The sequence below is a fragment of the Leucopleurus acutus genome (assembly GCF_964270905.1).
Source record: "Leucopleurus acutus genome assembly, chromosome: 12".
Taxonomy (NCBI): Eukaryota; Metazoa; Chordata; class Mammalia; order Artiodactyla; family Delphinidae; genus Leucopleurus; species Leucopleurus acutus.
Genome location: NC_139154.1, coordinates 32,446,516 through 32,472,094, shown reverse-complemented (window position 1 = coordinate 32,472,094; position 25,579 = coordinate 32,446,516).

The following is a 25,579-nucleotide window of genomic DNA, read 5'->3' as shown; positions in this document are numbered from 1 at the left end:
GTGTGAATCAGGTGCATGTATCCAAAGTCATTGCTCTGGTGCCCTGGCTGGGATTTTCTTGTTCACTCACAAAGTGAGGGGAAAGTGGTGATATTGCTTACCAAGTTTTTATTTTAGGGCACTTCCAGCACCGACACATGTACACACACACACACAGAGTGTCTCTGTTTCAGTATTCTTTCTTCAAAACATTTGAGGTGACTGATAAGAATTTATAGCAGAAAAAAAAAAGTCTATAAGCAAAGCCTTGGAAAATACAAAGTGGAAAGGGAATCTAGCACATAAATATTCAAACTGTTAACCCCATACAATCATTTCTGTTGAACTGCAACTTTAGTTCTGAGCTTACTCTCAGCCAAACCAAAAATAAGAAATATGTCCATTACATTAATCACATTCTGTCTAATGATGATGGCTATTTATTGAATGCATGCTACAAGCAAGGTTCTGTTCTGAGCACTTCACAGGTCCTAACTCACTCGATCCTCAGTGATACCTTGTATGACGACACTGTTAGTGATGCCACTGTACACTTGAGAACTTGGGGCAGAGAGAGGTAGGGACCTGTTCTAGGACACACAACAAGGATGAGCTGGTGGTATCCCAACTCATACCCTCAGATACCAAGGATGAACCCTTATTTCTGAGCAAAACTTTATAAAGAGAGCAACAAAAATGCAACTTGTACAGGAAAAACTGCACATTTTCTGGCATAGGAAATTGAAGAAAAATTCTAACTTGCTTCTTTATGCAGCGCAAACAAAATCTCACTGTCATCTCCCTGGCGTTACTGGTTCCGCTTAGTGTCCTTGACTGAGAGGGGAGGACATATTCATCTTAAATAATTTGACTCTGTGGGCAAAATTTGACACATCTGCTCATTTCAAATATTGTTAGATATGAAGGCTAAAGTACAAACTCACCAGGAACATATAGACTTTTTACAAATTTTAACAAATTACAAAATGATCCCATTCCCTAAATTGGAATGTGGTGTCCAAAGTCTTTAGAAAGGCAGATGGAGCAGAAGGGTTTTTGAAAGGAGAAGAAGGACCCTGTTTCCAGCCCATGTACTGTATGTATGTGACACTGCTGCCCAGATGTCTGTGCCTCAGAGTGAAAAGCTCTGTATTAAAATCGAACATTACACCTTACCTGTCAAAGTCATAAATGGAATCTACCACACTGCCCTAAAAGGAAGTGTTTCAGGCAAATCAAATTTCTAAACTACTCACCATCTGCTTTGGCAAGAGAAAGTCAAGAATACTTATTTCTTGGGAGGTATGGCACCAACCCAGCTATCAGTAAGTACTGAGAGCTGGATTTTAACTCTGAACTCTCCATAGAATCCAGACAGCTCCTGGATGGTCCCTCTCAAATATTTCCAATAGGCATTTTCAAATATACAATATTTTTCTGTGTTTAGGAGCATTTGCAATGATATATTAATAGTCATCCTTAGAAATGGAGAAGCTGCTTATTTTGTTATGAAGTAGAATTACTAATGTACTCTATGTGCAGAATTTCCTATACTCAACTCTTGAACAAGCCAGCAAGGTATTAGTATCAGCTGCATGTCCACGGCCTTCTGTGAGGGGCCTTTTCCCCAACATGGAAGAGGACAAGCCAGCCTTCTCCTCCAGGCACAGCTTAGCTTCCTGCATGCCCTCAGCTGGTGGCTGCCATATTGATTGAGCATATGAGGTCTCTATGGGGACTCAAACCCTGGCCTCAATTCCTCTGCATTTCCATTGAGGTCTGACATTTTACAGCCAACAACCCCACTGCTGCTTCTTTCTCTGTGTTTAAAAAGAATTACAGAACAGAGAGACAAGCTACCAAATGGGAGAAAATATTTGCAAAATTAAATGATAACCTACCAAATGGGAGAAGATATTTGAAAATCATATATTCAGTAAGGGGTTAACATCCAAAATAGATAAAGAACTCATACAATTCAATAACAAAAAAGAACAAAAAACCTGATTTAAAAATGGGCAGAGGATCTGAATAGACACGTTTCCAAAGAAGACATACAGATGGACAACAGTCACATGAAAAGATGTTCAATATCACTAATTATTAGGGAAAAACAAATCAAAACTACAATGAAATATCACCTCATGACCGTTAGAATGGCTACTATCAAAAAGTCAAGAAATATCAAGTGTTGGAGAGGGTGTGGAGAAAAGGGAGCCCTCATATCCTGTTGGTGGGAATATAAATTGGTGCAGCCATTATGGAGAACAGTATGGAGATTCTTCAAAAAATTAAGAGTAGAACTACCATATGATCAAGCTATTCTACTTCTGGGTATTTATCCAAAGAACACAAAAGCACTAATTTGAAAAGTTATATGTACCCCTATGTTCATCATAGAATTATTTACAATAGCCAAGATATGGAAATGACATAAGTGTACACTGATGGATGAGTGGATAAACAAGCCGTGGTGTGTATGTGTGTGTGTGTGTGTGTGTGTGTGTGTGTGTGTTCACAATGGAATACCATCCTTAAAAAAAAAAGACGAAATCTTACCATTTGTGATGACATAGATGAAACTTGAGTGTATTATGCTAAGTGAAATAAGTCAGAGGGAGAAAGACAAATACCATATGATTTCACTTATATGTGGAATATAAAATAAATAAACCAAACCAAGTTAAAACAAAACAAAACAAACCATAACTACAGAGAACAGATTTGTGGTTATCAGAGAGAAGGTAGAGTGGGTAGAAGGTAGAATGAGTAAAAGGGGTCAAGTGTACGGTGACAGATAAAAGCTAAACTTTTGGTGGTGAGCATGCTATAGTGTATACAGAAGCCAAATATAACATTGTACATGTGAAACTTATATAATGCTATAAACCAGTGTTATCTAAATTTGAAAAAATTACATAAGATACTATAACAAAGCACTATATTTCAACACAGAAATAATAGACATTAACTTTTGGCTCAGATTATTTTAATTACAAATAGAATTTTACAATTAAGTTGAATTAATTTGTATATGTCAAATAAGTCTCCCATTTGCTGCCCTCCCTCCCAGAAACAAGTTCTACTACAGATTTAATGGATCTCTTCATCTCATGTTTCAGACTTCTTCACATCTTTTTTTGGTCACTAAAAACAGTAGTAACATTTTGCCTGTTTTTAGATTTTGCATACCTGGAATCATACTGGATGCATCACTCTGCTATTATAAAAAGTATTTCTTCTTGATAACAACATATAATTAGTCATGAATTGTGAATCAAAGCACTGCTAGTTTTTAGATACTGGTTATATCCTATATCGAACATATCATCCAGTATCCTACTAAGCTCTATATTTCAGTTCTTATGGTTTGGAAATTATATTGGACTTTCTATGTAGAAAATAATTTAATCTGTGAATAATTATAATTTTGTCTCTTCTAATAGCTCCTATTTCTTTTTCTTGTGTTATTGCATTGGCTATGACTACTGAATAATAGTGACAATACCAGGGCTTTCTTTAGTTCTTGATTTAAATGAGAATGCTTTCAAAATTTTGTCAATATGTGTAAGATTTGATATGTATTTTGAGTTGTTATGCTTTATCAGATTAAAGAGATTCTCTTCTACTCCTAGATTACTATCAATGCTTCTTTAAATAAATTATTTTTCCCCAAATGTTTTTACTTCTTCTATAATATGACCATATTGTTTTTATCATTTAATCTCTAAAAGCACAATTGTGGTAATTCTTATGTTGAATGATAATTGTATTCCTAGGATAAAAACTTCTTGGTTAAGAAATAAAATGTTTGTATACACTGCTTAATCAGTTCAGGCTGCTATAACACAAATACAATAGACTGGGTGATTTAAACAACAAAAATTTATTTCTCACAGTTCTGAAGGCTGGAAGCCCAAGATCAAAGCATCTACAAATTTGTTGTCTAGTAAGGACTCACTTTCTGATTTGCAGATGGCTGTCTTCTCGTATTCTCACATGGTAGAAAATATAGAAAGAAAAAGAGAGAGATCCCTTGTCTCCTTAATTTTTAATAAGGAAATTAACTCACTCATGAGCTCTACCCTCATGACCTAATACTTCCCAAAGGTATGTGCTGTAAGAGTAATATACAAAGGGATAGGTAGACAGATAGACATGAGAAACTTCACATTTCTCTCCATTCTTCCCAAATACTAAATTTTGGAAAACTTTGGGGCTTTTTCCTAAGTTCTTTTCCCTTTTGTCTAACAGCGTCTGTTACATTCTTTACAGATGTGGTCTCACATATTCCTTAGGTTTTAAGTACCAGATCTAGACTGATGACCCCAATTATTTTCTACAGTTATAATCATAAAGCCAACTACCTCCTTGATATTTTAGCTTGGGTGTCTTACAGATATCTCAAACTTTATATGTCTAAATTAGAATTCATGATCCCACACCCTCATCCCAATCCTGCATATGCAAGGCTTTCCCATCTTAGTAAATGACTTCATCAGTTAGCTAGTTGCTCAAGATAGAAACCTAGGAGTGATATTTGTTTCCTGCCTTTTTCTCATTTCTAAGCCATGAGAACTATCAAGAAGTCCTATAGTATCTTCCCCCAAAATATGTCTTAATTTAGTCGACTATTCTCTATTTTCTCTGACACCACTGAAACTGACAATATTAGTAAGACATTTCCATTATAATCAGAAGATAGGTAAGAAACCCTCTGTTCCCCAAATCATATTACATCATTGTCAATTTCTTGTCAAGCAACACTCATTAAAAAGAAATAAGAAATATTACTTTTTACTATCCAAGAGGCAAAATTATTTCTTGCAGAGGAACTTACCCTTAAAACAAGCTTAGGGAAATAACTTTAAAACAAACTATTTTAAATATTATGAAATTATTAAAGTAAATAAAAAATACAGAAACCAGTGGCTTTACTTAAAGCTACTTGGAAAACATGATGAAAAATTTAAAAGATGCCTTCATGAGAGTAGCAAAATTTTGCAATGTTTCACATATACACAATCTCGATTATGTATATAATATCTTGATGCCTTGTATATGGTAGATTTCAATAAACATGTGCTTGATTGAAAAGATAAAGGAATACATGAATTATAGCATTATTATAAAATCAACTTAACCGGCATGCTAGTCCAGTGGGGATTTAAAAACCTTTTAATGGCTATATACACAATATTTCACCATGAAGATTTGGATGTTTTTGTTATTTAAATTTTTTTGATCATTTGGTAACATTTCAATAAAAATTTATGTGCAATAAAATATTATTTGGTATTTTGTATTGTTATTTAGGTTGATTCCTGGGACCCAAATTACTGGTTCAGAAAGGAGGGAAATATTTTAAGGATTTTTGATACAGTCATGCTGCTCCTGTCCCATTGCCTATGCAGCACAGTCCACTCCTTCCTTGTCCCATTTGTGTTCATCTAAGGCTGCTATGACCATGGTCATCACCAAATACCTGGAAACAGAGAGAAGATAAGCAACAGTGTTGGCCAAAATGACTCCATTTCCTTTTCCTGGACCATTTCAAGCATGGACTATGTCCCACAACTGGTAAAAACCCAAGAACCCTTAATATGGTGAGTTACAGAATATAAAGAGCTCAGGCAGAAATGCATGCTCATCGGCAGTTTGTGGACTAGAAAACTGCTGGTTTGTCATGTGCATCCCTGGACCATCTATCATGTGAAATACTCTTCATCATTCCTTTGTGTGGAAGAGGTAAATATAAACCCCCTCCCTGCTTTCTTAAAAAAATTGATTACAATCTGATTAATCAAAACATGGCCTTGAATAACTTATCATTAAATGTCTCCATCATTTTCCATTCTGGCAAATTACAATTACTTCGGAGCATAAAAGAATGCCCAGATCCCACCTGAGGCCAATTAACTCAGAATTGCTGGAGGCAAGGCCTGGATGGCACTGGTGTTTAAAGTTCTCCAGGTGATTGGCGTATCTACCAGGGTTGAGTGTGCCCACCACCTGCCATAGACTGTTAACTGAGCATCAAATGTGCTTGTTCATCAAATGCCTTGCTCATTAAGGGAGCCAGCCTCCTTGGCTGGCTGGTGTTGCCAAAGAAGGCTGCCTGGTGGCGGTGTGACTTGACTTCAAACTTGAAAGACATTTAAATTGGACTAGATATGGGAGAGACGTTATACATAACAGGCAAAAAGAATGGCATGAACAAAAGTAGGTCAGAGAGATAAGAGCAGATGTTGCTCTACGTGGGAGGGCTGGGAAAGGGATGACTTCAAACTAAGTGAACTGAGAAAAAAATGAGAAAAGTCAGTGTGGGGCACAACTTCACTGGAAACATGGAGTTTTCAAACTGGTGGTCCATGGCCCCCATCAGACCTATAAACATGTTTGTTTATCTCACATGATCATTTTTCATTTGAGGCAACATTTAAAAATTGGGAGTTTTCACATTAAAACGTACGATCTGCCAACACTGGGCCTGGGTTTCCACATGGCATGATTGGCTGGAGCTCTTTGCTTTAGGTGGACAGGCACTCTCCCATCCCCTCCCTACCCACCCCTCACATGCTCCAGTGACTGTATCACTTGCCTGCTCTTGGAAGCAACTGTGTCCCTCACTGGTCGCTCTTGACACAGCCTGTGTTGGAAGAGGTGGAATGATGCAGGAAAAGGAGTGCTGAACTGCACTTTCCTATCCAATGACCTTGGACAACTTCCCTTACTTTCTACTCTTCAATATGGCCATGAGAACACTGAGATTCTTTGACTCCAACTGGAGTTGTGTCAATCCCACCAGTAACTTGCATTCATGTAGCAAACAGGTGAGCCCCAAAGGGCATGGGCAGCAGAGGTCAGAAGGGAGAACCACAGAGAGAGAGCAACAGGCCCTTAGACACTAGTTTTTCGCTGTAAAAACAAAAAAATAGGCTTTGGGTCAATGTACAGCTGCATAAATTCATCCTTTAGTCTCTACCAGGACTGAAAGAACTACTGATCTCACCCAACTACACTACACAAAAATAATCAACCATCTCCTCAGGATCCTGTAGTTGACTTGAAGGGATGAGACTGCAAAGAGTTTAAGTGGACCACATATTCTAAAATGAACCCATGTGTCACATCTGCCTGGGCACCAACATTCTCTGATGCCTCCCTTCCCTACCCCATCGTACTTGAAGTTTGGAGCCGTCAGGAGCTCAGTAGAGCAGCTATGGGTTTTTCTGGCTTCCTGGCAGGAGCCCACAGAATTACAATCATGTGTGATTTTGTAAAGCAAAGAAGCAGACAAATCATTAGCAAGATTAACTACCAAATTTCCCTAAAAATAAATATTGTCAGTGATGAGCACCTACCAAAGTTCTTTGTGAAGGCACAAGAAAGATTGGATAACCCAGCCGGTACTTTATCAGGAAGAAAGGTCAAGTAGAAAAGTGATGCCAGCTGAAGTCAAGTTTCATTATCCTTGCTTTGTGCTAGGATTCTCAAGCATGAGGTCTAGAGATCTGCAGTTCTAGAAGATTCCCAGGTGGTGTTGATGCTGCTTATCCAAGAATTACACTTTGAGTAGCACTGCTTTGCACAATGTTTAATTCAAAACCAAACCAAACCCTGCACAGCAAGGAACCTGGTGGATCTCAGCCCATAGTGGGCATATAATTGTGCTGTGTCCCCTCAGTCTGTTTGGTGCTTCCAGCCACAAGCAGTTAAAAGTTACGAACATGGCTCTCTCAAGGAATCTTTGAAATTCAGGCAAGAAGATGCAGCAATTATTAACTTTTGCTTATATTGTCCTCTTCACTTGCAAGTCCAAATCTATCTATCATGCATATCTCAAATGAAACAATGCTTTGTCAAGGGAAGACCTCCTAAGATGTTACTTCTTTCATTGGAAGATTTTCCATCCTCCTATTGGAAAGAATCTTTCCATCCCTGAACTTCCACAGTCTGCACCTGCAGTTCTCAGCGTCCATCTCTTTCTATCTTGGATTCTTGGTATCTTTGTACATACATTATACACAATATATCTGCCACCTTCTGCACCCTAAAAGATGCTGGGTAAACAAGTCTGAGACGGTAACCAGCATACATCTTCTGCAAAAGCACCAAACAACCTAGACTGAGCACTGACATCACACACTCAAAAACACAGAGACACACACAGACACAAACACACACACACACACACACACACACACACACACACATCCATCTAAATGAAAAAAAACATACCTTCCCAAAGAACCACAGCCCAACAGACAATCTGAGAAAAGGTAGTTGGAAGCTTCAAGTACAAAGCTATTTTTGGAGGAATGTGAATCTCAAAATGGAGAAAATCTTTAATTTTCTCCTCTGCTACTGCATCACAACTCTCTTTATGGCTCCTACATATATTTTTGTACCTATATGAGGCTTGAGGCATGAGTGTGTACGTGTGTGTGTGTGTGTGTGTGTGTACCCTCTTGCGTGTGTGTTCCTCTCTTTGGCTGTAAGTTCTGTTTTGTATTATGTTCATCTGCATTAAGTCTGTTTGATGTGATTCTTACAGATGGCATGAAAGGGTATTATTGAAATGATGTTTCTAATAGTCTGGACACCTTCCAGCACATAGAATCATAGTACCAAATTCTTTAATCTAATTAATTTTGCAGATTATTTAGCTGATTGATAAGTTGGGGTAGAAAGAACTTCTCTAGACCAGGGAGCCAAAAATGGCACATGCCTTAAGTATCTCACCTCCTGCCACTTTCAGAAGTTACCATAAATTAATTCTGATGATATATTTCCTGAAATGTACTGGAATTATCGACCTCAGAAATCTTATTGGAAAATTTACCCATCACCTCTAGTATGCATATTATGAACCCCATCCTGTGTAACCACTGTATTTCTTTTTCTCTTTTCATGCCTTTTTAAGAAAACAATTTGCAAATTTCATGGACAGATATTTACAATGAAACATTTTTATTAGCAGTTCCAATTTCATATTTGATTCGTGCCTTGATTAACTAATGCACAGCCGTACAGCCCATTTAATAAATATAATTGATTATTATACTCACCTGCATACTATTACAAACAACTCACTACTTACTCTGTTTTGCGAATCAAGACTGTTGACTACAAGGGAATAAAAGGAAAACACATGGATAACGACCAGGTTGATTGCTGGACAAACTACTCCAATTTTGTGCCAAATTGAGATATGTCTGTAATAGCACTTTGAGAACACAGAGGAAACTACTCCAGTTACAAGACGCTCTTTCCTTTATATTACCTAGGGAGCTCCTCCTGCTTAGAACTACTCATACACCTTGTAACCTCAGCCCTTTACACCTAATAGGCACTTAATATGTGTTTGTAGGGATGAATACAAAACTTATACTGCTCCTAACCTTCTACTTAGTATTTATGAAAATAAAAATTATGTAATGTTAAGTGTCTCATAATCTCATAGAATTTGAATCCTAACATTATTTTGTTTATTTAGCCAGTTGTTTATCAAATTTGTTTTGTGAGCACTCAAAATGTTTGGATAGAGAAAAGTCCAAACATGTCTGTTACTAGAGGAAACAAAAAACTTTTTCAAACCATGGAAATCTTTTTTTGCGATACCCGGGCCTCTCACTGTGTGGCCTCTCCTGTTGCGGAGCACAGGCTCGGCAGCCGTGGCTCACGGGCCTAGCCGCTCCACGGCACGTGGGATCTTCCCGGATCGGGACACGAACCAATCTCCCCTGCATCGGCAGGTGGACTCTCAACCACTGCGCCACCAGGGAAGCCCCAAACCATGGAAATCTTAACGTACTCAGATATCTTAGATTATCCAGATAGTGCCATATTTGCTAAATTCAAAAAGAATTCTCAAGCAAGACAAGGAATTTCTCTACTCAAAATGTGTTATCAAGACTCAATTACATTACAGAATGCATTCCATTCCAAAATTATAGCTGACAGCATTTTTTAGGCAAATCCTTCATTTTTGCACCAAAGCCAATCAATTTTCATTATCAACTATTTTAAGATCAATTACCTTTTAATATGATTGCAAAATTATTCTCAAAGCTGAAGTTAATGTTGTCTATTTTAGACATTTGATTTCCATGTATGATTATTTAACTAATAACTGTAAAGGCATAGGCTAACAAACAAAAACTGGATAAAAATTGATGAAAAAGAGTTATCAAAAGCGACTTTTCTTTAGTTTTAGTTCCCCATACACAACCATATTAACTGCATTGATGATCTAGAGATACAAACACTATAAAATGTTTCACTGAAGCTTTGTCTTATAACTTCAACTCCAGTTTTAATGTTTTGAACAATTAATTCTAAAACTAACCCTCCATGACAGATGTCATTCAAATGGCAGAAGCTTATTGGGTAGTTAAAAGGATAAAATCAAGTAGTCATTCTACTAATCCCTTTACAAGGAAACAGCTTTCTGCATAAAAAGTGGAACTTATGTGGCCATTAGCAGATGCTACATCAAGCAACCAAAAATATACACATTTAAATTCTTAAGCACAATCTATGAACACTACACAGATGGTTTCCAAGAAACTGTACCTAAATTGATTACGATAAAAATGATCTGCTGCAATTGTTTCTGTCAAAAGGGAGAACAGAATTTGTCCCAATGTGTCGCTCTGCCCACTCATGCAGAGAACCCAGCTGCTGGGACAGATGTTGCTCTAAGCACTTTATTTTAGGGTCATTAAAATGGTTACAGGGGTTAGTCATTCACTGTTTTATAAATCGTGCTTACTAGCTGAGCTCAACAGATGCTGGAAAACTTCTCTGTAGTTGATCAGAAACAAAGTTTACCATCAGATCCCATCTACCTTGTGTTTATATGCAGAAATTAGGAACAAATGGGAATGCATAGCTAAACAAAGAAGTACATACATATCGTGGTGCATTTGATCCAGGAAGACATCTTTACCCAGCTCTAGTAATAATACTGATGCTCCCCTCATAGCCTCCTCAGGCTGACAATGCAAATCTGCCTCGAATGCGTGCATGCATCCATTTTATTTAAGAAATTTGGGGACCTATATTAATATTGTATGCTTGCATTTTTAAAAATCAACCCAGGTCTGTGCCATTGTCCTTAGCAAGTTGCCCCACAGAATTTGTCCAACAGTAATACAGATCACTGTCATCCTCCTGAGAACACTCTTCTTTAGAAGATTATTTCTAAGCCTTTCTGAGAATGTTGTTTTGACTCTCTTCATTAGAGTTAATGGTATTCCCATTGAGCTCTGATTTTACATCATGACGTACTGAGATGACACCTAATATATCAACAAAACCCCAGGAATATCAGCAGAACCCATATGAAATAATGGGCATGCATACAATTCTGGGAAGGTATTCATGTATAACTCTATGTGATCCATGTTGACGGTGGTTTAAACTATTACTATGACTGTACTGTGGGAATCTAGGTTACAGAGCCATTAAACAATACTGACAGAAATTAACAGTGATCGAAGGAAACAACAAACTCTTGTTACACAGGAAATTCAGAAATTCCAAGAAGACAACCTGCTCAAGACCAAAGGCCATAGAAGGAGAGGAGATGAAAGTAGGAAAGGGGAGACCCCAAGGACAAGGCTGTGAGCTACTCCAGAGGGGAGGGTGTCCTAAAATAGATGAAGCTGGAAGTACTGTGAAATTAATCTGATTTTCACAAAAAGAGAGACAGGCAGTGACTTCAGCTACCTAAAAAGACTCCAGGCTCTTAAAGAGTTGAGATCAAGAAATCAATGTAAAGAAATAAAAGGTCTAGCTTTAGAGTGGAGGCAGGTTAGTATTTTGTGGAGCCTAAAGCTTGTACATGTAATTGGAGTTTAAAAAAAACAGAATATAATTTTTTAAAAAGCAGTTCATGGAGAGTCCATAGATGTTTCCCATCCATCATGGCTGTGTTTTAGTATTATTTAGGTACCAAGGGAAAGAAAAACTTAGCTGCAGGTACTTGCCAGAATTGACATTTCATGATCAAACAGTTTTAGAGGTGGATTTGCCCCTTATTGGGTACCTGGTTCAAAGTTCTGACTTTATAGAAAAAAGAAATCTAAGTACAGAGAAGTCAAATCTAATAGTTTACCACCTCTTAAGTCTTGAGATAGTATAACCCCCCCACAACAATGTATTTTGTTGGAATGAGGTTGCCACCATTCAGGAGCTTTGTCTTAACCTTGCACTTGCTCTAAATTATACCCTACTATTGTTTGTCTTGTCCACATTTCTCAGCAACATATTTAGACCCTACAGGCAATTTATTACAAATACTACATGTTGAAGTTGGTGACACATAGCTGAAATCTTTCTCCTATGCATCTAATTTCTATTCCCATAAAAGATCAACATTTTCCCATTTTTTTAAACTCTGAGAAGGTTGAAATAGTATTAAATAAGCCTTATTTTATAAGAGGAAAATAACAACAACAAAAAGAAGTCCAAATATACAGTATCAACAATGTCTTTGTTATTATGACACTGGGAGACTGTTTCCTTACACTGCTTGTTTTTGGTTTCCCTAGTTTAAAGTTTTTTTTTTCCAGTGCATTATAATCCTATTGAATCATGGACTTTTCACACAGTTGATTTGGTTCTTCACAGTTTACACTAAAACTTCGTATACAGTAAATCACTGTACTTGCACAATACTTTAAAAATAAATTTAGAGGTGGAAGATGTTAAAACCCTTGGTAAAAGCTAATATTTTAAGGGAAATATTCTTTAAATATTTTCCTCCTTCTGGTATTATTTGGGCATGCAGGACTGAATTTAAACTCTTTGACCTCGAATTCCTTTGTACAATATAGAAGCTGTATTCACTAAGGAGTAATTCTAGCTTGAATTGAGAAGTTATTATTATGGTCTTTTTTAAAAGATGAAACTTTCATATGATGGAATATCTCAAGTAAACTTTTAGATAGGGGACATATGCTGAGCTATTTCCTAAACACTAGTAAAATAGCATAAAAAACGTATGGAAATATGGCATTAGTGAAATTAAAATCTGTGATCAATATTATGTCTTAGAGTTACCAGCTCCCATTCATAACTACCTTAGAAGTGGCCATTCCTTTCTCTGAGCACAAATACACATAACATGTATATGTCACTTATGTGTGTCCCATGTCCTCCACTGAATTCTGAATTCCCTAAAGTCAGGGCCTGAACTTTACTTATCTCTATATTTCCTATAGATAGAACAAGCAGTTTATCTTATCCAGTAGGTGCTCAATCAATAATGAATAAAGGGTAAGCAAAAGATATAATTGCAGCTTTTACTTCAGAGAAAACCATAGGGCCATGACGAAAAAGATCATGGGAACAAATTGACATACAGAGGTAACATATGGCAATCAAGTTCAGCTTAATTGTGTGACCCATATTCCAGGAAATATGGTGGTATAAGGGCATGCATTCAGACAGTTCATACTCTGAAACTGGGTAAAACAAACATAAAAAGTATGCAGTCTAATTCATCAGTCAGTGTGCTACAGAAGACATTTCTAAAATGCAAATTCTCAAAAAAAGTGACCTGACTATTCAGAATTGGGTGAACAAAGCAATAGTTGAGAAGTATCCCACCATAGTCATGCTCTCCCTCCTCTCACACCAGGAAGGGGATACTCTCTCAACCTAGTAATGTTGGAACTTAATGCAGTAATTATTTTAAAGAAATTATTTTAAAATTCTAATTTAAATGTTTTAATTGATCTGACTTTTATGTTGAAAACTGATTGGAATAGATCAAGAGCTGGTTCAATAAGACCATATAAGAAGGTGTTGTAGCAAAAGAAGTTGATGATTTGGTTTAGGCTTATGGTAGTGGATATTGGAGAGATTTGGTAGATGTGCTGATAGAACTTAGTGATGGATTAGACATGGGCAGGCTGAAGGAGTTGCTGATGATACATTGGTCGGAGGAATGGAAGGCATGGAAATACTGGTTTTTTGGGTAGAGAAGACCAGAGGGAAGGAGATGAGGAGCAAGATCAATAATGGAGTTCTCTGCACGTAAATTTTGAAATGTATATGAGACTGCCCAAGTGGATATACCAATGGAGAGTTATGGTTCTGGAGTTAAGAAGAAAATTCTGGCCTGGAGGTATACATTCGGAAGTCTTCAGTCTATAAATAGTATTTTTAAAACAAGCTATGCCTTCGAATTTGCCAGGTGGTAAAAACTTGAAAACTGAAAATATATAACAAAAGGTAAACAAAGGAAATAGCAAATAATATAGAAAAATAAGAAAAAGGAAAATGAAATGATGGAAGACAAAGCAAATCACTTTTTAAATTAATTTTTTATCGGAGTATATTTGCTTTACAATGTTGTGTTAGTTTCTGCTGTACAGCAAAGTGACTCAGCCATATGTATATATGTATCCCCTCTTTTGGGGACTTCCTTCCTATTTAGGTAACCACAGAGCATTGAGTAGAATTCCCCATGCTATACAGTAGGTTCTCATTAGTTTCAAAAAATGGGCAGAAGACCTAAATAGACATTTCTCTAAAGAAGACATACAGATGGCCAGCAAACACATGAAAAGATGCTCACCATCACTAATTATTAGAGAAATTCAAATCAAAGCAAATCACTTTTAATAATAAACATAAAAAGGAGAAAAATAAACTTTTGGAAGAAAAAGACTTTACATTGGTCAAAAAGCTAAACTCCTGAATTATAAGAGATAAACTTTCAACCAAATGACCTAGAAAATTTGAAGGTAAAGGGATGATGTTCAAATAAAATTCCCATCATGTGTTGTATGGCCAGAATCACCAGAATCAGTCATTAAGACCAGTGTCAGTTTCAGTCATCTCAGACTGCTGGTCCTCCTGCTCTTTCATCTTTGGGAAGACTTACCTGAAATCCAGAGTTGATTCTGTTGGCTGCAACCTTGCGGTCCTTCAGCTCATTAAGATGATGGAAAGATAGTTTCTCTGCTCTTACTTAAAGATGAGGATGATGGTCTTTAGGTGCTGGAAAGATTTTTTAACCTCATGTAGAGTTGATTAGTGAAGTGATTTGGGGGATCCAGCAGTTTTGGAAAAAGCAAACTATACAGAAGTTTGAATAGATTAGAGAATTTTGAAAAAACGGTCTGTCTTTATTCCTAGGATAATTACAGATTAATTGCTTATTGTTTGTCTTATATTTCAAGTTGGAGACAAAAAAAAAAAAAAACAAAGGAACAGGATGTGAATTCGTCAATGCTTGAAACGTCTTCATCATTTGTTACTCCAGGAACTTCTTTTCTGTTCTCTTCTCATCTTCTTTCTTTTCTTTCCTTTCCTTTTTACTTACTCCTTCCTTCCTTCTCACTTTTCTTCCTTCCTTCCCTCATTCCTTTCCTCCTTCCTTCCTTCCTTCCTTCTCTCCCACCCCTTTCTTTTTCTTCCTTTATCTCTCCTGTTTCATACTATGAGTTCTCTCTCTATCTCTATCTCTTTTGCTCTCTCATTTCTCAGAATTTTGTTTAGGGGCTTTCAGATGCAACAAGAACAGAGAAAAAGCCAATTCAAATATCTAGCCTTACCGAGCTTATGAAAATTCTACTCAGTGGTCATTGCTCTATGATGTGGTAGACTTCATTTTAGAAATCAAAAGTACTGACAAAAAATGCTTAAAGTTGATGTTTTTAATAAAACAAAAATAAGAACTCCAGAGGTTAAAGTTACAAATTCACTAAAATAGGGACAAACATGTAAAGATTAGATTTACCTTACAGTCCAGTTGGGTCACATAATATTATATGTATGTGTGCTTGGTGGGGCTATCTCTTATGTTTCTTAGAAAGTTAATTATGCATTTCTTGGAGAAAGAAAATGTGTTTTTATATTTCAGCATAGGGCAGGTTACAGAATTATTATCAACATTATTTTTAAATTGCATATTATAACAAAATACATGTCTATAGTGTCTAAACCATGTGCATTTTGTCTCAGTCACAGCCCATAATATACAACAACCTGGCACTGCTCTTATGCATAACAGAGAAGAAAATGGTCTCCTTAATACATTTCTTTGTTCATGGTTATAAAATATTCTGGAATATTGGTTGGCAAACAAACTTCTCCCTTATGGCATATTTACTTTGAATATCTTTTAATGCAATGAAAACAGACATATGAAAATGTCTCCAACAAGATCACAGATTTCAATAGTAATATGGATGGTAGTGAATTTCTCTAGAGTCGAGTCACATAATTTTCTTATGATATTTTGAAATAAGATCATAAAGAATTTCTTTTAAGTTTTAAAGTAATAAATGAATGTACATATAATAAATAATGAAATAAATACAGAGAACAGAAACAGTACTGTGTTCATAGCTTAAAATAGATTTTAATTGTTTTTTAAGAAGATACAGAAAGTAATTTGGAAAATACAGTTTCCCAAACCCATCAGCAGAGGCTTGCCATTGTTAATATTACATTGTATGTTTTTCTACTCTTACAAACAGTATGTCAGGAGGCACATTAGAATAAGACTCAGAACGAAGCAGCCCATTTCTCTGATCCCTGAAGATCCAAGGGATTGATAACTTGAGACAGATGGCCTGTGGTAAAGGCTCCAGTTTGAGGCCAGAACCTCTATGTGGGTGAAAATTCTCCCTGCCAGACTGCATCTCACTTTCCCATGATGCACCTGGAGTCTCTGCAGTGGAGGAGGTTTGATAGCAGGTACTAGGGGTTTTGGGTGGAAGACAGACATAAGCCTGGCATAATGACCTTGAGGTGAGACCTGGGGACAGACTTGGATGGAATGCTAGTATTCCAGTGGGCTGAGTGTTGGCTGAGTCTGGTAGGCATGGCTGGGGGCAGTGCAGCTTCTGTTTCTTTGGCACATACACATGCTAGTCTTGTTCTCTGCTTCAGTATTTCTTTTCCGATTAATCACAGAAGATCTGAAAGGCCTCATTTGCTTTTTTATTTTCATTTTTTTTTAATTGGACAGCTGATAACATAAAGAGAGATCATGTCGTGAGATATTAAAATGACTAGCAAAGTCAGAAATATGATCAAATTTAATGACTTACATAATTCCTTCTTCATAATATAAAATAAAAATCTGGGTGAGTTCTGTATATCTATCTATCTATCTATCTATCTATCTATCTATCTATCTATCTATCATCTATCTATCCATCCATCCAAGAAATCTTCTAACGTCTTTTAAGGAAACTGTAATAAAGAATTTTTAGGAACTGGCATCAGTTTCCAGAATTTCTTATGGGATGGTTGAGGTAGGCAGATGATGAAGCAATAATCTAGAAATAAGTGTGTTTTCTATGTTTAAATGAGGCAATATATGTGAATTACTTATAACATTGCTCAGCCATTGTAAGTTCTCAATAATTGGCTAAATACTGCACACTATACTTCAGCACAAAGAAATCACTGGACAATACTGTGTCTCTGTACATTTGCATTTGCTGGTTGCTGTGCTCAGAATATCCTTCTCTTCCAAAATCATTTTGACTAATACCCACACTAAAAGTCATTCCTGACATCCCAAGTCCCAGGCTTCAATATGAACAAACCTTCCCAACTTACATATTTATCTTGATTCTAGTGGTCAAAATATTGTATTCTAGTTGGTTCATAGTTGTTTTTTACTCTATTATACTTAATTTTGCATATAGTTCAAGATAGGGCTGAATTTCTTTTTTGCCCATATTACTATCCAGTTGTTTCAGCACCATTTGTTAAAAGACATCTTTATTGTACAAATAATACATTTATTCTAGCAGAAAACAGAAGGAAAAAAAAAAGATGTGTGGAAAATCCACCAGTCTATGGCAGGGGTCCCCAACCCCCAGGCCGTGGACCAGTACCAATCGTGGCCTGTTAGGAAACGGGTTGCACAGCAGGAGGTGAGTGGTGGGTGAGCGAGTGAAGCTTCATCTTCCACTCCCTATTGCTCCCCATCGCTCGCATCACCACCTGACCTATCACTCATGTTACTGCCTGAACCATTGCTTGCATTATCACCTGAACCATCGCTCACATTACCATCTGAACCATGCCCCCAAACGCCTGTCTGTGGAAAAATTGTCTTTGACAAAACTAGTTCCTGGTGCCAAAAAGTTTGGGGATTGCTAGTTTACAGTATTTACCATTTTCCTGGGGTTTCTTTTATATTTATGAATATAGCTGTATCTTTCTTAATCTCATGTTCTCCTTTCTATCTCTCTCTTTTTCATAATAGTCCATTTTCTTTGATTATAACATGAACAAATACATTTTAATATTTGTGAAATAAGAATGCATCTCACAGTTGTTTTTTAAAGCATAAACAAAACATTTTTTAAGACCGCATAGAACAGGTTGTGATTTATCCTGGCTAGACCACTGTGAACTTAGCCATGTGTAAAGGTTTCGACTTATTTCATTGCTACCTAAGCTGAGTTATTCTCACTGAACGTGCCAAATATCATTAAAATTTAAGTTAGTTTGAACCTCTATTTGTCTAAAAAGTTTTTTTAAAGTATTAAAGCAGGTTTGAGAACTCTCATTTTCAACAATGAAAGAGTACTTGATATTGGTTTTATTCTTCAACCAAAAATAAGTAGAAACATAAAGAAAATGTATGGAATAACTCTTTCAGATATATCCCTTAGATCAGGGAAACAAGTCTCGCTGCAGGCATTTTATGGATCTTTTTGAAATAAATGATAACCTAAGCTGAGAGTGGCAAAACTATTGAGTTGAGGAGGCAGAGATGGTCGTTTGTAGAGGCTTAGGTAAATGAAATTTAGAAGGCAATGTACCAGAGAGAAGGGATCTAAGAGTTCCAAAATATATAGAATTGTTCCCTTGAATCCATTGTTATAGCCCAAGTTTTGCATGCATAAAGTGAAATTTCACAAGCTGGACAAAGAAAAACAAAGGAGCTTTAAGCTGATCAATTTCCAGAGCTCACACATGATTGGAGGGAAACAAAGTGAAATAGTCTTTAAAGACAACAACAAAGCATAACATTCAATTTTTAATAACATAGGCTCAAGTTAAAAATCACTAGTTTACAAAGAAGCAATAAACTGTGACACATAACCAGACAAAAAATAAGCCAGTACAAGTGAATCCAGTAATAACAGAAATTATGGGATTCTGACCACAGCCATAAAATTGCTAGTATAAACATCTAGAAGATTTAAAAGACAGCATGAAAATAATGATGGAAGAAGTTAAAGATTTGTAAAAGAACCAAATGTAATTTCTAAAGCTGAAAATCATTGTAAATGAAAAATTCAGTGAATGATCTTAATTGTAAATTAAATACCATTGAATAAAAATTCAAAGATTTAAAAACAGATGTTAGAAATTACACCAATTGAAGCACAGACATTAAAAAATGCCTAAAAATTTAAGAGAAGCTCAATACACTGTAAGACAATATCAAATGGTCTCATATAAAAAATTTTGTGTTCCAAAATAAGTTAGAAAATGTTTTTTTTAATATTTGTATCAAATTTTTTTGATACAAATTGTCAAAATTTGATGAAAAGTTTGAATCTGTATTATATACACCTGAAGATATAAGAAGGAGCTCAACTCAAACATTTTGTTCAAGTATCAAAGCATGATGTGCAAACACATACTTCAAGAAGGTTTGAAAAGTTGTATTATTCACATAATGTGTTATCTGGGACGTATAAGGCAGTCTTCCCAAGCTGGTCTGAAAATGACTTGAGAGAACAGGAAAGGAAAGGAGAATGACTTGGGGTTTTTATTGTTGTTAGAGAGTAGGGTGGGGTGAGAGTCTGTTTAAGGAGGAGCACTTGGAATTTCTTATACACTTTTCCAGAAGTGGGCAGAAGGGAAGAGGGAGGAGTGGTGCTTAAAGGATGTCAGTATTCCAACATCAAAAGTGGAGTCAGACTATTCACTACAACCCACAAAGCCAAGAAACTTAAGAAAACCCAAGCAGGATAAGGATAAAGTAAACCACAACAAAAACACATCATAATAAATTATTGCAGTATAATTTGAGAAAGGGAAACTTTTTAAAGAGCAAGTAAAGAAAGATACATAAGGACAAAGATAAGAGTGACTACAGACTTCTTGTCAGAAACAATGCAAGATAGTATACAATGGACGAAGATCTTTGAGAAGCCAAATAACAGAAGAAGAAAAAGAAAAAAAAAACCTCTAGAATTTTCTTTACAGTGAAGACTCCTTTAAAAAATGAGAACAGAGAAAGATGTAGATCTGTTTTGGGAAATCTCTAAGTAAGACTGTGCATGACCTATCTTTCTACAAATGACAAGTATAAACTCTGAACATAATGTAGTTATCTGAAGGCATTGGAGAGTTAAAAGAAGTATTAAGATTTGAAAGGGTAGTACATAGCAAATGGAGAGAATTATGCACAGTAGAGTTGCTATTATCATAGCTTTTAGCATGGTGAAATCAGCTGCAAGTGGAGAAGGAGCAAGGGAAAGAAAAAGAGAGAGAGAATGAGAATGAGAAGAGAAGAAAAGACCCAGAAGGAAAGTAGCCAGTTAGGGAACCTCCAAATTTTGTCTGCACACATCTCTGGCTGAAGCATATTCAAAGGAGCTCAGCTTTAAAAAAATGTATGTCATTTGGGATCAGAGCTAAAGAAAAAAAACAGAATTTTCATCTTGATTTCAACCAAGATAACTGCCCACCAAAACAAAACAAATGATACACTTAGAAGAAAAAAAAACAAAACAAAAAAACAGAAACCAGAATTTATACAACTCATACTCATATCTAATATAGGCCCCCAGCTATCTGATCAGGAAAATAAATATAAGACATAAAGTACTATTATTTGGGATGAAACAAGAGGACATTGACAAAGGTACTACAGAAAGTAAAAGGATGATACAGAATTATTATGAACAATTTATGCTAGTAAATTTAACAAATTAGATGAAATGGAAAAATTCCTAAAAGGACACTAATTTTTGAAAAAGTAACCTAAGTAGAAATAGAAAAAAAAAAAGAGTAGACTTCTATCAATTAAATAAATTGTATTCATAATGAAAAACCTTCTGAAAAAAAAAAAAAAAAGCTTGCCCAGATGGCATCACTGGTGAATTCTATCCAAAATATAAGGAAGAAATAATTGCCATGCTACAAAAATTCCTTCATAAAATAAAGGAGGAGGAAACACTCCCCAACAAATTTTATGAATCCAGAATTACCCTGTATAAAAACTAGACTAAATCATTACAAGAACTGAAAAATTCATTATATACAGATACCACACACTTAACAAAGTATTACCAAATTGAGTATAGATACACACAATGTCATGGGTAAGTGAGATTTAGCAAAGAAATGCAAGGTTGGTCTAACATCCAAAAATCAATAAGCACAATGCATCATATTAACAGAATAAAGAGAAAAAGTATGTACTCATTTCAGTAGATACAAAAACGTATTTGACACAATTCAACACCAAGGGAAAGCTACGAAAGAATTAACAGAGAAATTAGCTCTATAAGATGGGTGCTGCAATGATGAAAGGAAAGGCAGAAATTAGACCACAGAATGAAAAAGTAGGTGAAACAGGGATGGTGAGGGGTCAGGGACAAAGAAAGGGACGTGGAGAAGCTGAAAGAGAAATCAGAGTTGGGCAAGTGGCGAGGAAAAACTAGATAGATAAAATGTGAGAGTTTGAGAGAAAAGTGAGAGAGAAATGAGAGAAAATCATACTAAAGGAGTATAAGAGACACCTAAGGAATCTGAAGACTCCAATTTGAATATTCATAGGGATTTTTGTGTTCATTTCATACAAAATTTATTTCATATTATGCCATTCATTCACCACTGTAATAGAAGTAAGGTGCTGATTGTTTATATTTTCTAATATACAATTTCCTAGCTGTCATTATCCTGATAAAATTCTCCCTGGCTCATGCTTCCTAGAGCAGTGTTCCTCCAGTGGCCTCCAGGCACTTCCATCAGAACCACTTGGTTGCTATGATTAAAGAGCCAGGTCCTCATGCCCTATCCCATACATCCTGACTCAGATTCCCTGGGGTGCAATTTAAGAATTTAAATTTCAGCATGCACGACATGCTATTCCAATGCATGTTAATGTCTAGAGAAGCAATATAAACACTTAAAGATGCAGAAAACTTGAAACAGCAGATCACTTAATGATTTCCTTCAAGGATTTCTACAGTCTGAGGTGAATCTACCACTCGATCTGCAAGTCACACAGAAATTCTATATGGAAGTTAGACTCCAGGTATTATTGTATGAGCACGCTGACTAGAGGGCTGTCACTATACATGCTTGTGTATCCTCCTATCTTCTAATCTCAAGGTCCTTCTCCAGCACCATCCAGCCCAGAACGGTCATTTCTCCTCTGCTCTCCTGTGATATTACAGCCTGCACCCACTCTCCAGCCCCATTGTAGACATGAGTCAGATCTGGTTATAGTGTTGTTTGTGTTGGTTTACTCTCTCCTAAGCTTTCTGGAGGCTCCTGCAACACAGGAAGTTAGCCCTGTTGATCTGTGCATGCTCACCTCCCTGTACAGCATCAGTACTGGAAACAACTCATTGATGGTGACAGACAGCAGATCATCAGTGGGAGTTGCTAGCTATCCTGTTTATAGAATCTTTGTTATGCTTGATACACTTCACCGAGGCTCTCTACCCAGACACTTGGGCATTTCTCTGCAGTGACACTTCTTTTCCCCAGCCACCATGTAGACTTTTAATTTTCAAATACCTTGCAAATCCATCCTCAGCACACCATCTCCATGCAGTTGCCTCTGTTCAGCCCTCATTATCTCTCATCAAGTTTGCAAATTTCTACCTCATCTCAGCCTCCAATCCCTCCGAGCTCCTCCCTGCCAATCCTGTCTATGCAATAGCTACAAAAGGTATCTTTTGAAAATATTCATATGGTGAAGTCGCTCCCCTGTTTAAAGTGCTACAAACACTCCCACTTACATCTGTGTCTTACAGATGAATGGCTCCTGCCTGATGCTGAACATTTTTGTCCAACTCCACAACCCCAGGTCACTTATTATGTCCTGGCATTAGGACATTTCGAGACTGTTTCTAGGATGAAAACGAAACCTGAGTTTGAATCCCACCTCCTTTACTCATTAGCTGTTTAACTTGAACAAGATATTTAATTCTCAAACCTCAGTTTTATCACATACAATGTGGGGATAATAACAGTACTGTTCTCATAAGGTTGTCACAAGGAATATTTGAAATAGGGCCGGTGGAGTGCTCAGCCTGGCACTTGGTGTATAGTTAATGCTGAATAAATACTAATCATTACTATCACTTCTTGCCTTTGTGTCCCTGTGTAATTTATTGTGGTTAGAATGGCCTTTCTATCCTTGTCTATCTAGCAGACTCCCCCTTTTTTTGTTTGTATTCAGCTACTACCTACTCAACTCCTGCTTTCTCTGGGACACATTGATCACTCATTCTCAGCTGCGTAATCATCATTCAGTGTTTTATCTTTAGTGTTCAATCATCTAACTCACTACATATAACTGAGTTAAAATATACTCCTCCCCTTATAAAATGTGAGGGAAGGACCCCACTGTGTCTACTTCTGTATCTCCAGAAACTACAACAATAGTGCCGTGACCTTCCATCATCAAACAAATTGGTTGAAAGATTGAATGAAGGACTGTGGAATTTCATTTTATATCTGCCAACGATCATGTTCATGTCTTTAAATATATTTACAGTAGCATTAAAACTTAAGGGGTTTTCAGAGCAGAGGAAAAACAATCATTTATTTCTTTCAAAATACAGCTTAACTGGAGGGATGGATGAGTAGAGAGACAATAATCAGAGTGAATTTCTACATATTCTCTAGTCCATATGGATCTCCACTATCAACTTCAGTGGACCCCAAACTATTGATGACTATGTTCCTGTGTATGTTGTAGTGATGATATTCTTGCTCTGAGGATACAGGTGGAAGTGAGACTCATACCACAATTCCATATTGGAGGGAGCTGCTAGCCAGCTTGTGAAAGAGGCTCTTCCATAAGGCTCATCTTTGTAACTGGAGCACAGAAAACTATGCTAAGCTTTTCTTATTCTAGGTTTTCTAATATGTTGAACTGTGACAATTTTGGGAACAGTGTTTACCACCCAGTTTGGGGCAATGTGTTAGGTTAAAAGACCTATTGTTTGTGACTTGGAAGCATGGGTTTCCCAGGCCTTTGCAAGCAGGCAATCCTCTGAAAACAGCTTTTGTCTATTGCCATGCTGCAATCACTTGCCTCATTGTTGAAATTCAGTTTGAGAAGAAAAAAAAAAAAAAAGGAAAGAAAAAGAATTGTCATCTGCAGCTGCAAACTCCAAAATCTTCTGGGGCTCAAGATGCATTAGAATTGCTGAAGCTGTTAGAAGAATCTTTACTCATTGTTATTGGACTTTTTCACCTTCAGTTCACTTCTTGAATCTTCTCAAATCCCATGAGGATTATGCTTTTTGTTGTCTAAACCATATCATAGTATCCGTGATTCGTAGCCTTGAAGCAGATTTTAAAAAATAAATCCAACACAAGTTTATCAAATTACTGCTTGCTCCCTTATAAATGGTCTCACATTTTAGCAAATAACTGGATTTCATATGAATTTTTGAAGATTATTAACCAATATCTCAGCAAAATAAGAACTAGCCAAAATATTTTAATTGCACACCAGACCCTACTCCTCGCTGTCATGTTAATTGTAGATTTCCTTAATTGAGAATCTGTGGGTGGGTATCTGCCCCGGAAGCCTCCTATGTGTTAAGACATCTGGTTTGCTAACCATCATACTGCCTTTCAGAGGCAACTAACTGCAAACACCACTTCTCCCTGGGATCTTCCACTCAAATGCAGAGTTAGACCTGGAGCTGGCTGGCTACGATGCTAAGGACTTGTGCAAAGAAGAGTGTTAAGCTGCTGGTTCTGATGTTTGTAATGTATTTTGGCTGTTGCAGGGTAATTGTTTTAATGATACAACCTGCAAGCTATGCCAATCCACTGGTAAGTTTTTGAAATAATAATTTCAAAGAATAGAATATTCACAGAATATACCTGTCGAGTTCAAGAAAAACAGAGTGTTTGGATAATGTGTTTAAAGGCACACGGGGTCCTCACATATCCTCCCTATTGTGCAGTTTACCAGGATGGCTGCAGACCTCAGAACACACTAGGACAATATTCAATGAATATAATTTTATTTTTATTTAACTAAAATACATTTATTTTATTATTGAGCTAAAAATAAAATTTTAGACTCGAAATAAAACCGTACTTATTTTCCATTGCTCTATTTGTGTGACATTGGACAAATTATTTAATGTTCTTTCTCCTCATTTGTTTCACTTGCAATGGGGAAAAATTTGTCTTCCTCAAGCCTTTAGATGGAGCAGGGAGAGATCAAAATGAGAGAGGTGAAAATGTCCTGCCTAGTGTCTGATGCACAGCAGTTCCCAAAGAATGGTGCTTTCCCTCTTCTGCTCAGAAGTTCTACCTCATCAAATAAATATGTCCTTATCACTTAACAGTAAAATAATTTAGGTTCGAGTCCTCCCAAATGGCCTAA